Raw genomic sequence first — 16,574 nt, 5'->3', positions numbered from 1 at the left:
TGCTAGCAACAATTAAAGACATTAAATAAGAGAAAATATAAGCTAAGATCTGTCATTTTATATAATATAACAAGTAAAGAAAAATCTCTGACCCTTTCTTAACCACAGAAAAATAATTTGCAAATATTTAAGTCAAAATTAACAGGCATTTCCATATGCTTGCTTCCCCCTTTAAATAAAGCAGAATCTAAACATATTCTGTATTCCAAATACTCTTCACCAAAGTCTTCTAAAACAAGGTAACAAGAGACGCCTGAGTGGCTCAGTTGGTTAAGCGGCTGCCTTTGCCTCGGGTCATGATCCCAGCGTCCTGGGATCGAGTCCCACATCTGGCTCCTTGCTTGGCAGGGAGCCTGCTTCTCCCTCTGCCTCTGCCTGCCCCTCTGTCTGCTTGTGCTCATTCTCGCTCCTCTCACTCTCTCTGACAAATAAATAAATAAAATCTTAAAAATAAATAAATAAAACAAGGTAACAACAAGAAAATAGTGATATTTAAAAACATTAAAACATCGAATTTTTGGCAACTCATACTGTTAAGAAATAGCTGTAAATTATCTTGAAAATGAGGAAGGGGAATTAAAAAAAGGTCCAAACAAAACAGAACCCTACATTCTGCTGGATCTAGTTGTTTCATCCATCACATCTTATGCCAATATCAACAATTCAAACACTAATGTTAAAAATACTTATTCTGTTAAGAAACTATGAATTTTCTATAGTTTTGTATAATAAAAGGAGTATCAAAAACACTTCTTAAAACAAACTTCCCTGTACACTAAGAACATTAAAGACCTAAGTTATTTTTAATATGTGCTACATAGTAACCAAAACTTATTTCAAAACAAAGAAGTGCTATTAATATCAACAGTTTTTAAACTTAGATAAATGCTCTCATTTTAATAATACAAACCCTGTTTTTTAAGTATGAACTAAGGATGTATTTACATCTTCAATACCAAAAACACTACTATAATGTCTTACCCTATTCAGGAATAACCTTAAGTCAACAGGACTACTGTAAATGCTCTATGTAAGTACATAAATTTATCAAAACTAACTGTTACCTCAAGTCTTTTAAAAAGGGTTCCAAGGTTAAAATATGTTGACATAAAATAATGTGGAAAATTGGTAACTGGTTTTTAACACTTTAATAAATTCTATAATATATAATATTTGATACTTGTTTCCAAATACAATATTTACAACAGGACAAGAACCAAAAAATACAATGTATGATGACGTATTTTTCATCTAAAAAGAACTATTTGAAGTGTATAATGTCTTTGAGGATAAGTTGTTCTGATCTTAAACATTTAGAGTAACAGACTCTTTAGAATTAGAAGGAGCTAGTTACAGATCATTTAGCTCTATGTGTAACTGAAAAGATCCTCCCATCCAAGACCCCAATCCCCTTGTTTTAGAGTGTAAAATAACAGACAAATCATTTCACCCTAATGGCAGTGAAGAAAAAAAAAAAAAAAGGAATTATCTCAAGGCGATTTTAACTTTTAATACCTTATTTCATCTTATGATATCAAGATTAGCAGTGTTTAGTCAAACAAACAAAAAAAAGGCATGATGACTAGTCACAAAACTTCAACTGTCTCAGAATGCAAGTAAACACAATTTCCAAAATATGTCCCAGGCCAAGAGGTAATGTTTAGATAATAAAGATTATATTTTAATGTTAATCCACACTAGTTAATGGAAAGTAAATCTGAAAGAAACCCTAATATAACACACAAAATATTTCCCCTTCTTCCCCACAACCAATCTCTTCTCTCCTTCTTGACTAATAATAAAATATTAAGTGAGACACATGGCTACTTTAGTAAGATTCATTTCTCAGCCTTCTTTATACAGCTGGCTGTGGTCATGTGACAATGTTATAACCACTGGAATATGAATAGAAATGGTATATATAACTCCTCTTAAAGGGAAGGAAAATGTCCTTCCTTCCTTCCTGTTGACAGACACAATGGTAACCATCTGGGACCACCAGAGAGAAGCCACGTATTAAGAAGAGCAAGACAAAGACATCCAGGTCATGATGATTCTAGAACCTCTATAAAATCTCAAGATTGTTTATATGGACTTCTCAAATAAATATACTTCTACCTTTAAAGCCTCTGTCACCGTGGCCAAGTCTATATTTTAACTAGTATCTCTAATATAAATGATTAGGCAAACATACAGTATGTACAAATGTACAGTAACTGGTATGTTTTTCGTGTTTTATAAATTATATGCTAAACACTACTGAATTTGATAATAGGTTTAACTAGTTTTCCAATGTATGAAAACAGAGTTTCCACGGAAATTCTGAAAAATTTAACATGGGTTTGTATGTGTTAATGGCAAATGAGTGAAAAATACAATACCCTGCTGAAAAAAGGTTAAAAGAGAAAACATCTTCCCACTTAAATTTCACTTAAGTTACATAATAAGCTACACATATTTTTCTGCACTAAACTTAAAATCTAAAATGATATCATTACTCCTCAATTGTCTCGTAAGAGTTTTCTTAAGAGAAAGATTAAAATTCCAAGTTTCTAACAGATATAAACATCAAAACATAATCTATGGTACAAAAATCAACATGAAATTCTATCACCCAAAAATGGTTTCACATTTGAAAAAATTAATTTATTCATGATTATGAAAAACAAGTGCTGACATTACCTGAGACTAAGGTAAAAATGAAGACTTCAAGGAAGGGAATGCTGTAGAGTTGAAAAAGAAATCATGGTTGAGTTTCTACCTTTCGTAAGCTTCAGAGACCCTCAACACCACCTTAATCACTTATGCCATCCAAGTCCTACAAAAAAGAAAGAAAGAAAGAAAGAAAGAAATAGAAAAACACACAACAAAATACATTACTTATGAAGGGAAAAAATACTGTACAAATACAACATGGAAAAACTGGTATGAATAATGAAATGATCATTCTTTGTAAATAGGAAACCATGCCTGAATGACTGGTACAATGACTTGCTCTTAGGTTTGAAATTAGGAAGATAAAATAGTGGTAAGTAGTAACTGTGAAATAACCTTGGTCTTAAAAAAATAATTTGCCTAGGGGTGCCAGGGTCACTCAGTCGGATAAGCGGCCAACTCTTTTTTTTTTTTTTTAAAGATTTTTTATTTATTTATTTGATAGACAGAGATCACGAGTAGGCAGAGAGGCAGGCAGAGAGAGAGAGAGAAGCAGGCTCCCTGCCGAGCAGAGAGCCCAATGTGGGGCTCGATCCCAGAACCCTGAGATCATGACCATGAGCCAAAGGCAGAGGCTTTAACCCACTGAGCCACCCAGGCGCCCCAAAGCGGCCAACTCTTGATTTCGGCTCAGGTCATGATCTTGGGGTCCTGGGACTGAGCCTTGCATCAGGCTCCACCCTCAGTGAGGAGTTTGCTTCTCTCCCTCTCCCACCACTCATGCACACACCCATGCTCGCTCGCTCTCTCAAAATTAAATAAATAAATCTTTTTTAAAAAATTTTTAAAAGAATAATTTGCCTAATCTGGAGTCTACAGCTTTAGAGATAAGTGATGCTTAGGGAAATTCAGAGGGTTACAGACCTAAAAAGCTAGAAAAGAGAAAGCAAAGATTACAAAACCACTTAATAGTATTATTCATATCTACTTTGCATGTATATGAAGTGAAGAGGGAAGCAAACACAATACCAGGCCTTACAAATAACAGAACTAGTCATGTAGAGAATATGTATTTATTCACAATAGAAACAATTACAGTTGTAAAATCCTATTAAATACTTAGATATAGAAACATAATCAGCCAGGTCACCTTTAACAGGAAAAGCTGACAGTAAGATGAGTACAATCAACCATTAATCACAGGAAGACAGTATGCCATACCCAAAAAAAAACAAAAAATAAAAATGAAGAACACAAGCTATACACAATCAACCTGTCTGACAGTATTTCTGAGCATAGCAACAGAAGACTCAAGAGTTTATGGAATTTCCTATCATAAGTCATTAAAAATATCAGATTCCTGGGGCATCTGGGTAGCTCAGTGGGTTAAGCACTGACTCTTGATTTCAGCTCGGGTCATGATCTCAGGGTCATGGGATCAAGACCCACATTGGGCTCCCTGCTTAGAGCAGAGTCTGGTTGTCCCTCTCCCTCTGCTCCTCCTCCTACTTATGCTCTCTCTTCCTATCTCCTTCCCTAAAATAAAGGCCTAGTTTGCAACAATAAATTACAAGATTACAAACAAATGAAAAATGTAACCTAAATATAACAAAAAATAGCAGTCAGTACAGTTTCTAGAGTATCCTCAGATGTTGGTTTAAGCAAACAAGATTTCAAAACGTTTATTACAGATATGTAAAAAGAACACATATTTAAATTTTTTTAGTTATGAAAATAATCAACAAATAAGAGAGTCTCAATAAATGTATACAGAAATGACATAAAAGAACCACAGTGGAAACTCTGCAATTGAAGAGCACAGTAACTAAAACAAAATATTTACTAGAAGGGCTCAATGACAGATTTAAAATGGCAGAAAAACCTATGACCTTAAAGACTATCTACTGAAATTATCCAGTCTAAAGAACAGAGAGAAAATAAGTTGAAGAAAATTGAACAGAGCCTTGGAGGCTAACTTATTAACACTTCTGGAGTCCCAGAAGGATAGGACAGAAAGGGTAGGGGGAAAATTTTTTAATAAAATACTTGCCAAAACTTCCCATATTTTATTTTAGTTAAAAAGAAATCAAATTGGGATGCCTGGGTGGCTCAGTTGGTTAAGCCGCTGCCTTCAGCTCAGGTCATGATCCCAGGGTCCTGGAATCGAGTCCCGCATCGGGCTCCTTGCTCGGCAGGGAGCCTGCTTCTCTCTCTGCCTCTGCCTGCCTCTCTGCCTGCGTGTGTGTACTCTCTCTCTCTCTGGCAAATAAATAAAATCTTAAAAAAAAAAAAAGAAAGAAAGAAAGAAATTAAATCTACAGGTCTTAGGAGTTCAATGACTCTCAGGTAGGATAAATATAAAGAGGCCCACACTTAGACACATCATACTCAACTGGTGAAAGCAAACACAAAGAGAGAATAATGCAAGCACAAAGAGAAAAATCACTCAGCATGTGCAGGGAACCAACAGGATTAACAGCTGACTTTTAATCAGAAACAACAGAGGCCAGAAGACAGTGGAATGACATATTCAAAGTGCTGAAAGATAGAAGCTGTCAACCAAGAAAGATAGAAGCTGTCAACCTCCAAGAATGAAGGCATAATAAAGAGTTATCTCAGACAAAAAAAGGCTTAGAGATTTTTTTGCTAGCAAACCTGCCTAACAAGAAATACTAAAGGGAGTCCATCAGGCTTTCAGCTTTCAGGAAAAGACAACAGATTCAAATACACAGGAAAAAAGAAGAGCACCAGAAATAGAAAATATCTGGGTTAAACTAAAGGACTCTATAAATATATTTTTCTCATTTCTTCTCTCAAGATCTTTAAAGAACATAAGAATGGGGGCATATGGGGGGCTCAGCCATTAAGGACCTGCCTTTGGCTCAGGTCATGATCCGAGGGTCCTGGGGATCAAGTCCCACACTGGGCTCCCTGCTCAGTGAGAATCCTGCTTCTCCCTTTCCCACTGCCCCTGCCTGCTTTCCCTCTCTCACTGTGTCTATGTCAAATAAATAAAATCTTTGAAAAAAATAAATAAAAAAATAAATAACATAAATGCAGCTAAAACAGTACTTAGAAGGAAGCTTGTATCTTTATATATTGGGGGGGAAAATGGTTCTCAAATCAATAACAAAAGCCTCCACTTAATAAAATAGAAAAAGAACAAACCAAACCCTAAAGTAAGCAGACAAAAGGGAATAAGATCAGAGCAGAAATTAATGAAATACAAAACAAAATTAGAGAAAAACTTGGTTCTTTTAAAAAGATCAACAAAATTAACAAACAAACAAACTAAGAACAGAGAGAAAAAAGAGAAATTACCAAAAACCAGTAATGAGTGAGGGGATGGTAACACAGACCCCACAAAATGAAGAGTTCTACAATTGAAACTAATAAAAATTATGTTAATTATACCTCAAAAAAATTTGAAGAATTATAAAGGAAGGAATATTCTAACAAATTTAAGCCAAGAAATTACACAACTTTTATAAAATGGACAAATTCCTAAAAAGACTATAGCGGAAACAGAAAAATCTGAATATAACAAATAAACAAACTGAATTAGTATTTTTAAATTTCTCACAAAGGAAAGAACAGGCCTAAATGGCTTCACTGATGAATTTCATCAAATATTTAAAGAAGAAATACCAATCCTTCACAATCTCCTTCACAAAACAGAAGACGACGGTACATTCTGCAACTCAATCCATGAAGCCAGAGTTACCCTGAAACCAAATTCAAAGACATCACATAAAAACTACTCAGCAGTGTCTACAATTATAAAGTTAGATACAAAAATCCTTACAAAATATTAGCCAACTGAATCTAGCAACATATAAAAAGGCCTATATACCATGACCAAGTAGGATATATCCCATGAACGCAAAGGTTTAACATCTGAAAATCAAATAAGGTAATACACTATATTATGAGAATACAGGACAAAAACCACATGGTTGTCTCAAGAGACACAGAAAAAAAACCATCTGACAAAATTCAACACCTATTCGTAATAAAAACTCTCAACAAACTAAGATGGGAAGAAAACAAATAAGCATGTTCAGCAATATCATAAAATATTAAATCAATAAACAAAAATCAATTTTATTTTTATAGTGAAATGACAGCTTTGTATCACAACCTCCTACCAAAAATCTGAACTGATTCAAATCTTCTTTATCCCTCAGTAGAGTTTCAAAATTTTCTTCAAGTAGCCCGCTCCCAGGCATTTTATATTTTTAATTGTTATTGTCAATGTATACTTTTTCTTCCATAATATTAGTTCTAATGCCTACTGTTTGTATAAAAAATTGTTTGTGTATATTAATTATACAACCAGTTCCATTACTGAATTCTCTTAACACTCTCAGTATACAAAGAGGCAAGTAGATGAACTGAACAGAAATTATTTCAGACAGATGCCCTTCAAAAACATGGAAATTCAGTATATGATAAATGTGGCATTTCAAATACATAAAAAAGAAATGCACCATTCAATAATTGGAATGGGGACAACCAGCTAGCCAGCTGGAAAAAAAAACTAAAGCTAGAGCTCTACGCCTATTGTTTATACCAAATACATTCAACACACATCAAGATTTTCAGCAATTTAAACCATTAAAAAGTAATAGAAAACCTGTATACTTCTTTTTCAAGTACCATAGTTCACCGAATCTAAAACTACCAATCTTAAGATACACAGCTATTTTATGGGTTACTAAGAAAGAAAATAATAATGTCAAACTATGTCAAACCAGGGATTCATGTCATTCAGAGACATGACAACAGAGAGAAAAAAGTGAGTCCTATAACCAAGGATGAAGAGCTTTTAAACTTTACATAGAAATCCCCCACCACCAGCCATAAAGGAAAAGATCACTAAATTCAATCCTACAAAATTAAAACTTATATAAAGGCAAAAACAAAATCTAAGGATAAGAAAAAAAAAATTCCGTGAAAATAAATTTGCCTAACGAATGGGTAAGGGCTCAGCATATGACCGAAGAGATCACTGAAAATATATATATGGCCAATAATGATGGGTAATTGCTCAGGCTCACTCATAATGAAATTTTGGAAAGCAATACTAAACAACAAAATACTGACAAATATTAAAAAGTTTGACACTCGCTAGTGTTGCCACAGAGATAGAGACTCCCATTATCCTAGACTACCGATAATAGGATAATCTTTCAGTTAGGCAATTCATCTACTTAATTATCAAATGTACACACTCAGGCCAAGCAATTTTTCCCTTAGGAATTTATACTGCAGATTTGTTTTGTTTTGTTTTGTTTTTGAGAGAGAGCTCATGCACACACAGGAATTGGTGGGGGAAGGGCAGAGTGAGAGGGAGAGAGACTCTTGAGCAGACTCCACATGTGGAGCCTGATACAGGGTTTGATTTCATGACCCTGAGATCATGACCTGAGCCAGAATCAACCAGTCAGACGCTTACCCGACTCACCCACCCAGGTGCCCCTCATACTGCAGAAATATTTTAAAATACATGCAAAGATATGCCCAAGATTATTCACCATATTACCACTTATTATAGCAAAAAACTAAAAATGTAAATATACATAAATAAGTTAGTAGTTAATATAATTATGCTTTATCCAAATATTGGAATACTAAACAGAATGAAATGAGAAGGAATGATATGCAAAAATATAAACGTTAACAACAAAAAGACATGTTGCTGAATAATATGTATGGTGTGATCTCATTTGTGTAAAAAATATGTAAATACAGGTATACATACAAAAGTCTGTGTATATATATAGAAAACGTCTGACAGAATACACATATACACACAAATGTTAACCATGAATAGGAATGGAGAGAACCTTTTCTTTTTTTTTAAACCTTATAACATTCTCTACCGCCTAAGTGTGTATACTCTTGTAATAAACCTGGGTAAGGAATGAGAAATGTTGAACATGACAATTACCAGAAAATATGGAAAAAGAAGGAAATCTTAAAATATGGCCACTATATTATTTTCACATCCTCATTTTAAAAGAATTCTCGAAACAAAATTTATGGGGGTGCCTGGGTGACTCAGTGGGTTAAGCCTCTGCCTTCGGCTCAGGTCACGATCTCAGGGTCCTGGGATCGAGCCCCTCATCGGGCTCTCTGCTCAGCAGGGAGCCTGCTTCCCTTCCTCTCTCTCTCTGCCTGCCTCTCTGCCTACTTGTGATCTCTGTCAAATAAATAAAATCTTTAAAAAACAAAAAACAAAAACCAAATTTATGAAAAACTTTAGAATTTCTATGATCATTAACAATTGACACCAGAATATGTGCCATTGACAGAAACGTAAATACCCTGAAAACTGTTAAATACTTAATTTTCTTTCACTAGTTTGAAGGATAAAAGCATAGGCCTAACATATGTACTAACTTAAGCCAAAAAGAAAGGAGAAAATCATCTATCTTCCTAAAATAAGGGAACTGGGGCCTAAAAGAGACATACAAGTAATATAGCTAACTAAGTGAGAAAAGATAATGATCCACATCCTATAAAACTAGTAACTTTAACTCTTTCAATGTAGATATTCATTATCTCTATATAGTGATACCATCTTTACATACATAATTCATGCTTGTATTTAAGTGGGTATAAAAGGAAAAGGGATCGTCCAATAGATACAAAGTACTATCCAACAGTTGTGATTAGTTTATCAGTGCAGTTCATACCACGCGCATGGACATCTATCACAGGTAAAAATTAAAGACTAAGTAAAACAGTGTTGGATTACCTATAAAATATGTCAAACAAATGTCCACCCCACCAGACTACTTGGCTCAATTTCCAAGCTCCCAATTCCTCCCCTCTACCTTATAATAGTACAGAAATACAGGTTATCCCTCAGAAGAACCAGGATTAGACATGTTTTTAAAGTCAAGTAAAATAGTGGTATCTAAATATGCCAAATCTAACAACATTCTCTTCATGGTAGAAACTGATGGATTAAATAAAATTAGTAGTAAATGCTATCCCAAGGAAATGAGGAGACACTAAATGGACTTCTAATTTAATTTCTAGTTGAGGATTAAGATTTCTTTAAAATCTTGGCAATAACCCAGAATTATCTTAAATAACTTAAACAATGAAAGTAGGGACAGCTTGGTGGCTCAATGGTTTAAGCGTCTGAATCTTGATTTTGACTGAGGTCACGACCTCGAGGTCCTGGGACTGAGACTTGTGGCAGACTCTGCACTCAGCAGGCACTCTGCTTGAGATTCTCTCTCTCCTCTTCCTTTGCCCCTCCTCCCCACTTATGCATGCTCTTTCTCTCTCTAAAATCTTTTAAAAAAATAAAAAATAAACACAAAATGTGTTTCATTAAAATCTTATGTTGATACTCTCCATCATTCAAAGAGTATCATTTCCTGATGAAACCCCAAAGTAACATTTCCCTCAGCTCAAAAGTCCAACTACATTAATATACTATTTAAAAATACAAAAACATTAAGTATTTATTTAAAAATTTCAAGGCAAAGGTATTTAATAATACTAAAATAGACTACACATTTTTTTTTAAGATTTTATTTATTTATTTGACAGACAGAGATTACAAGCAGGCAGAGAGGCAGGCAGAGAGAGGAGGAAGCAGGCTCCCCGTGGAGCAGAGAGCCTGAAGTGGGGCTTGATCCCAGGACTCTGGGATCATGGCCTGAGCCGAAGGCAGAAGCTTTAAACCACTGAGCCACCCAGGTGCCCCAACTATACATATTTTTAAATGTTATGCTATACTAAACCTTTTAACAGAGACTAATACGGAAAGTTAACACCCTGTGTTGATATTGCACTGATATTAGACACATACAATTTATGTAACTGTAGTGTTTTTTTTCCTGGCATATGAAATGGAGGTAATGAAGACTGAAAGCTAAAATTTTATTAGGAACAAAGAATAAGCCAAATAAAATATTTTATTCAGAAATAATAAAGCATTTATATAGCTGCCCTCACACATTTTTAGGGCTCAATAAATATCATAAATAGCTATAAATGAAAAGCAAAACAAGTAACTTTAAATCTTTAGAAAATAACCAATATATTAATTCAAAGTTCTGTTTATATAATTTTATCAAGGCATCACAAACACTACAGCACTTTCTAGTCCCTCAGCCAGTCAGTAGCTTTGTTGCTAAAATAGTTACAAACTAAAATCTCTATTTTAAACTGCTAAACTCTTGATTGCCTGCCTCAGAGTTTTGTTGCGAAGAATTCAGAAGAGCATATATGCTACCTTCTCAATTATGTAAAACAATTTTTTAATATGTATTTGCCATAAAACTATACTACTGTGGTAGACACTATTATAAACAAATAGAGCAACACTGTATTTGCACTACACTGCTATTCACTAGTCTATGTGAAGAACACATAGCTGTGTTCAACTTTTAGAATTTCTAAGGCTATAGGAATACTGGAATGCTGAACAGAAAAAGCACAGCAAAGTCTATATACAGGAAATAAAAATGCCTTCAAATTATATATTTTAGTATTACATTATGAGTCTTTTTCAAAGTTGATTGGGTATATTTACTTCACAATCAAGACATTATTACATATGCCATCACAGAATATGGTAAAATCTACAGGCTGGACAAATGTTTTCAAAATGTTAATATTCTGTTGAAAACATTTTCACAAAAAGCCTACTCATCTTCTTGCATCACTTTTTATTGAAAGCTCTAAATTAAGGCTCTCACACATCAAAGAATATAACTAGACATGTTAAAAGAGAATGAAACAAAAAATAAAACAGTAACGCAAGAAGGAAAAGGAAACATGCACCCCCCCCCACACACACACAGGCACACTCACATGCACAGAATAATATAACCTCAAGGTCTAAATCTATAAACAGAAATTTTGGAATATCATCTCCATCACAACCTTTCCTCTACCATGGAAACACACAATTTCCTCTAACTCACCTGTCACAAAGTCTCTGTCTCTGGAACCCTCAATTCATGGAGCATCATCTACCAATTTCACTTTTCCTTTCAAGTCTCTATCTTTCCTCCTCCTCTCCCACTTCTCTCCCCCAAAAATGAGAAGAAAAGAACCTACCAAGCTGGAAACTAAGACCCTATAAGTATAAAAAGAGGTATCAAGTTACTTGGACAGCCACCTAAAGGTCAGTTACGATCTTCCTCTTTTCCTGCTTCACTCCCTCACATCAGGAGTTAGTGAATATTCCTTAGCAATTCCTCTGATTTAAGATTTTGCTGGCTAAATATTTCCTCATAATACCACTTGTGCAGATATAAACAGTGAAATTAAGATTAAAAACATGTTTTAAGGCAGGAGTATTATACCTTGCTGTCAAATCAAGATATTTATCTTTAACCAAAGATAGCAGGATGTTACTAGATCTATACTATGCTGTCAATATGGACTTCTAATTTTACATAGTATGAACCCTCACACTTATTTAATAATTAAGGTGATTTTCTACCATTACCAATTTTAATAACTATGGTACAGAAAGGAAATAAATGAAATATTTTGCAAGGACTATTAGCTACTGTCCTTCATTATTCAGTTTTGAAAGACTGGCAATATTCACACACACACACACACACACACACACACGTGTGTGCAGGCGGGCTGATTCATTAAGCCAACATTTTTGTCACTAACTGAGTCAACATTCTGACCACCTGATATGCATGTACAACATGCTACCTAAGATTCCTAAGACATGCATAAAATACCATGGCCTCTGCCCATAGGGGTTAATAATTTAGCAAAGATGGCAAGTATACAAATAACAAATAAGGTCTGTAATAATAACATAATGTGATAAGGCCTATAACTGAAGTTGAAGCAATTTATTATAGAAAAAATCAAAGCAGAGAACAATCACAGGCTGTTGGGTGGCTCAGTCGGTTAAGCATTCAATTCTTGATTTGGGCTCAGGTCATAATCTCAGGGTGGTGGGATCGAGCCCTGCACTGGGTTCCACACTCAGCGTGGAGTCTCCTTGAATCTTTTTCTCTCCATCTCACTCTGCCCCTCCTCACTCAAGCTCTCTAAATAAGTAAGTAAATAAATAAATAAATATTAAAAATCTTTAAAAAAAAAAAAAAAGGCAGAGCAATCAATCCTTCCTTTGCTACTAAATGAAAAAGAAGGAATCTTTTAATGTTGATTCCACATTTTAAAAATGCAATGAACGGGGTACCTGGGTGGCTCAGTGGGTTAAGCCTCTGCCTTCAGCTCAGGTCATGATCTCAGGGTCCTGGGATCGACGCCCTTATTGGGCTCTCTGCTCAGCGGGGAGCCTGCTTCCCCCTCTCTCTCTGCCTGCCTCTCTGCCTACTTGTGACTTCTCTGTCAAATAAATAAAGAAAATCTTAAAAAAAAAAATAAAAATGCAATGAATATCTACTTCCTAAGACTTTGTAGTTATTAACTCACTTAATCCAAACAACCAATTTAGGAGACTGGAACTATGATTACTCACAGTTTCCGAGAGAGGGTTAAGTAACTTACCAAAGGTTATAAAACTAGTAAGTGGCAAAACCAAAGTCCTCATAATGGTCTGCAAGGCCCTCTACAATCTGTTGTGCTATGCTCTCCCCACCATGACCACCAGCACCAGCACCTTTCAGACCTCATCTTCCATATTCTCCCCCTGCTCACTCCACTTGAGCCTCACTAGCCAGACCTCCTTATCTCCCTAGATCTTCTAGCATGCTACTGTCTCCAGGCATATTGTATTGGCTGTTCTAGGCCTGGTACATTTCCTCCCAAAGATACTCCTAAGTAAATCCTTTACCTACTTCAAATCTTTGCTCAATCATCATCTTATTTAAGAGGCATTTTCCTACCATACAATTTAAAATTGTAACCTGCCCCCACATACACTCACCCAATCCCACTTTAATCTGCTACACATTTTGCATAGTAGTTACCACCTCTCAACATACTATGTAATCTGTTCATGATCTTTTATCATTTTTCTACTCCCAACTATAAGCTCCACAAGGGCAGGAATTTTATTTTGTTCAATGATACATCTTAAGTGCCTAAACAGTTCCTTGCCCATAGTAGATATTTAATAGTTTTTAAATGATTATATAAAGCTTAATTCCAACAGAGAAATAAAACTTCAAAAGCTTAATCACCACACAACACTATCTCAACTATAGAATCACAGATAACAAAACTAAAGCATCTAGAAAAGTCACATTAACCTAAAGAAACAGCAAAACCTGATACCAAAACCAGCCTAGTGAGGTTTTGGCGACATTACCCTTCAGATTGGTAAATCCCCCTAAAAAGTTTTAGAGGTCTAGGGACACCTGGGTGGCTCAGTTCGTTAAGCGGCTGCCTCCGGCTCAGGCCGTGATCCTAGGGTCCCGGCTCACCAGAGAGCTTGTTTCTCCCAGACACTCTGCCTGCTCTCTCCCTGCTTGTACTCTCCCTCTCTGTAAAATGAATAAATAAAACCTCAAAAAAAATTATTAAAAAGTCTTAGAGGTCTTAAAAATAGATTCAATCTACTGATGTGTTTACTATAAGCTTTATGAAACATTGTATCAAACAAAATCATTCTTAGCAATGTAAAGAACCATTTAATCCTACCTAATTTCCTTTGTTTTAAAAGAGTGCTAATAACAAATTTCAAAGGTACTGTTAGAAAAGCTACAAAAACTGCATGCACTTTACAACAGATCAGAAGAAACTTTAGTTTTTTCAAATATTTCACATGCTCCATGTTTAATTCTACAAACCTAGGCAACTCCTATCTCATTAAATATTTTCAAAGTGTATCTGTATGTTGTTTGCTCAGTGTATTTCAGCCTAGCATATTGTTTCAACTGTCATCTTTGCCTAAAAAAGTAAGATTGCAAAAGATGTGGTTTTATGAATTAATGATCAAAATCCAGATAAGAGAGGAAACCCCCACAAGAACTGTCTATATTAATTTCTGAGACAATCTAATCAAAACTTAGCTGTTTCGTAAGTATTTTATTATATATTATGCACCTTAATGTTACTTCCAAATACAACCATTCTAGAAAAGCTAACTGAAAAAAACTGTAGTTCTTGGTTAATTATCTCTTTTAAAAACCTCATTTTTAGGGGCACCTGGGTGGCTCAGTGGGTTAAGCCTCTGCCTTCAGCCCAGGTCATGATCTCAGGGTCCTGGGATGGAGACCCACATCGGCCCTCTGCTCAGCAGGGAGCCTGCTTCCCCCTCCCCTTTTGCCTGCCCCTCTGCCTACTTGTGATCTCTCTCTGTCAAATACATAAATAAAATCTTTATTTAAAAAAAAGTTTTTAAAAAACCCTCATTTTTAATTTCACTGAAATGTGTATGCTTACAAAATTTCAACTACTGATGCTTCCGTAAGTACTACCAAATAAAAAGGCTACTACCTCTTGCTCTTTAAATGTAATCAAGAAAAGCACAAAGCAATAAAAGAATATGTAATAGTACATATGGTATAAGAATCTGAAACAAAAAAATACTTTAGTATCTTTTAAAGTCCTTCAGCATCTTTTAACTACATCGCATTTTAAGGTTAGTCAAGTTCTAGGATTACATTAGTTCTTATTTTTGTGATTTAATGATGTTTTCTGAATGTTTAAAAGGGGGTGGGGGCTTGTTCCAGGCAAAAGATTTTTATAAATATGGCTGGAACTTCTAAACAGTAACAAAGCACTGACATCTGTTTCTTTAATTTACCCTAGCTGCAGTAAAAATTAAAGTTATTAGAACTCTATATGAATGACAGTCCAACCGTGTATTTTTCATGACCAGATCTTTCCCAAGCAGGAATGAGAGCCCAAAAAATTCAAACCAGCCACCCCAGAAATTACCATGCCCAGGTCTTTCTAGAACCACCTGCCATTTCTACTCTCAACAAAAATCAGACCAAAATCTTATAACCTTTTCAATTAATGTGGCTAATCCACTCAGCTGAAAATGAAAATCCTACAAAGGAGTAATCAAATTCTTAAAAGAAAACTGACCAAAGTGGGTGAAATAAAACCACGAACTGAAAATTTCCATTTGCCCTTGACCTTTTCAAATCACCTAAACTTGTTTGTCAAACAAGAAACCAATTGTCCACCACAAGCATTTTTATAAACTCCTTAGACTCTAAACCGCTAAAGAGGTAGGACTAACCTTGCAATCTAAGTTACCTGTTAAGGAGAGACACCTCCCAAAAACCATGACAAACTATCAAGCAACTAACTAATACTTCCCCAATTTACTAACAGAAATTCATTTTTAAGATTGGTAAACCACTCTCAGCTGGTTAAGCATCCAACTCGGTTTTGGCTTTGGTTGTGATCTCAGGATCCTGAGATCCAGCACTGTCTCAGGTTCCATGCTGGGCGTGGAGACCACTTGGGATTCTCTCTCTCCCCAACTCTGCCCCTCCACCTCCTGCATGTGCAAGTGCATTCTCTTTCTCTCTCTTAAAAAAAAAAGATTAGTAAACCAATAAACTCAAAAGGAAAGCTGCTTTACTTTTACTTGTACATAACTTTTTACTGAATACACATTAATTTGTAAATAACATTTATACTATGATGATCAAGATCACACAAGCAAATTTTTGAATGATGTCCTCAAAGATGATACAAGCATACTCTGATAAAGTACTTCGTGGTATACAAACTGCTTTCACTTGTCACATTTCACCTGACCCCCTACAATTACCTAGGCAGGTATTATTGTTTATCTCTGAGGTTCAAGGGATTAAGTACACAAGTCCTTCCCAAATTAAAAATATATTTAATGCTACTCTTAATAATGTCCTGGGAGTAAAAAAAAATATATATATATATATATTTATATATTTATACATTTGAAGTATAATAATATCAATGAGCATAAAATTTTAAATTAAAATGCTATCTATGACAGTTATCAT

At 35.0% G+C, this 16,574-nt stretch overlaps 1 protein-coding gene across 4 annotated transcripts in view; it reads right to left on the bottom strand.

The window, feature by feature from the left end:
• The window catches only part of ZNF148 (zinc finger protein 148), a 117,522-nt gene that overhangs the window by 75,755 nt on the left and 25,193 nt on the right, over window positions 1-16,574 (bottom strand). For 3 of the 4 annotated variants that reach the window (XM_080799877.1, XM_080799878.1, XM_080799879.1), the window contains exon 2: window positions 2,683-2,818. The exons of the other annotated variant lie outside the window; for it this stretch is intronic. The gene's annotated coding sequence lies outside the window, so the exon portion shown is untranslated. The remainder of the gene's footprint in view (window positions 1-2,682; window positions 2,819-16,574) is intronic. 4 annotated transcript variants of the gene reach the window in all.

Source organism: Martes martes (assembly GCF_963455335.1).
Source record: "Martes martes genome assembly, chromosome: 1".
NCBI lineage: Eukaryota > Metazoa > Chordata > Mammalia > Carnivora > Mustelidae > Martes > Martes martes.
This window is presented reverse-complemented; position numbering and strand designations above follow the sequence as displayed.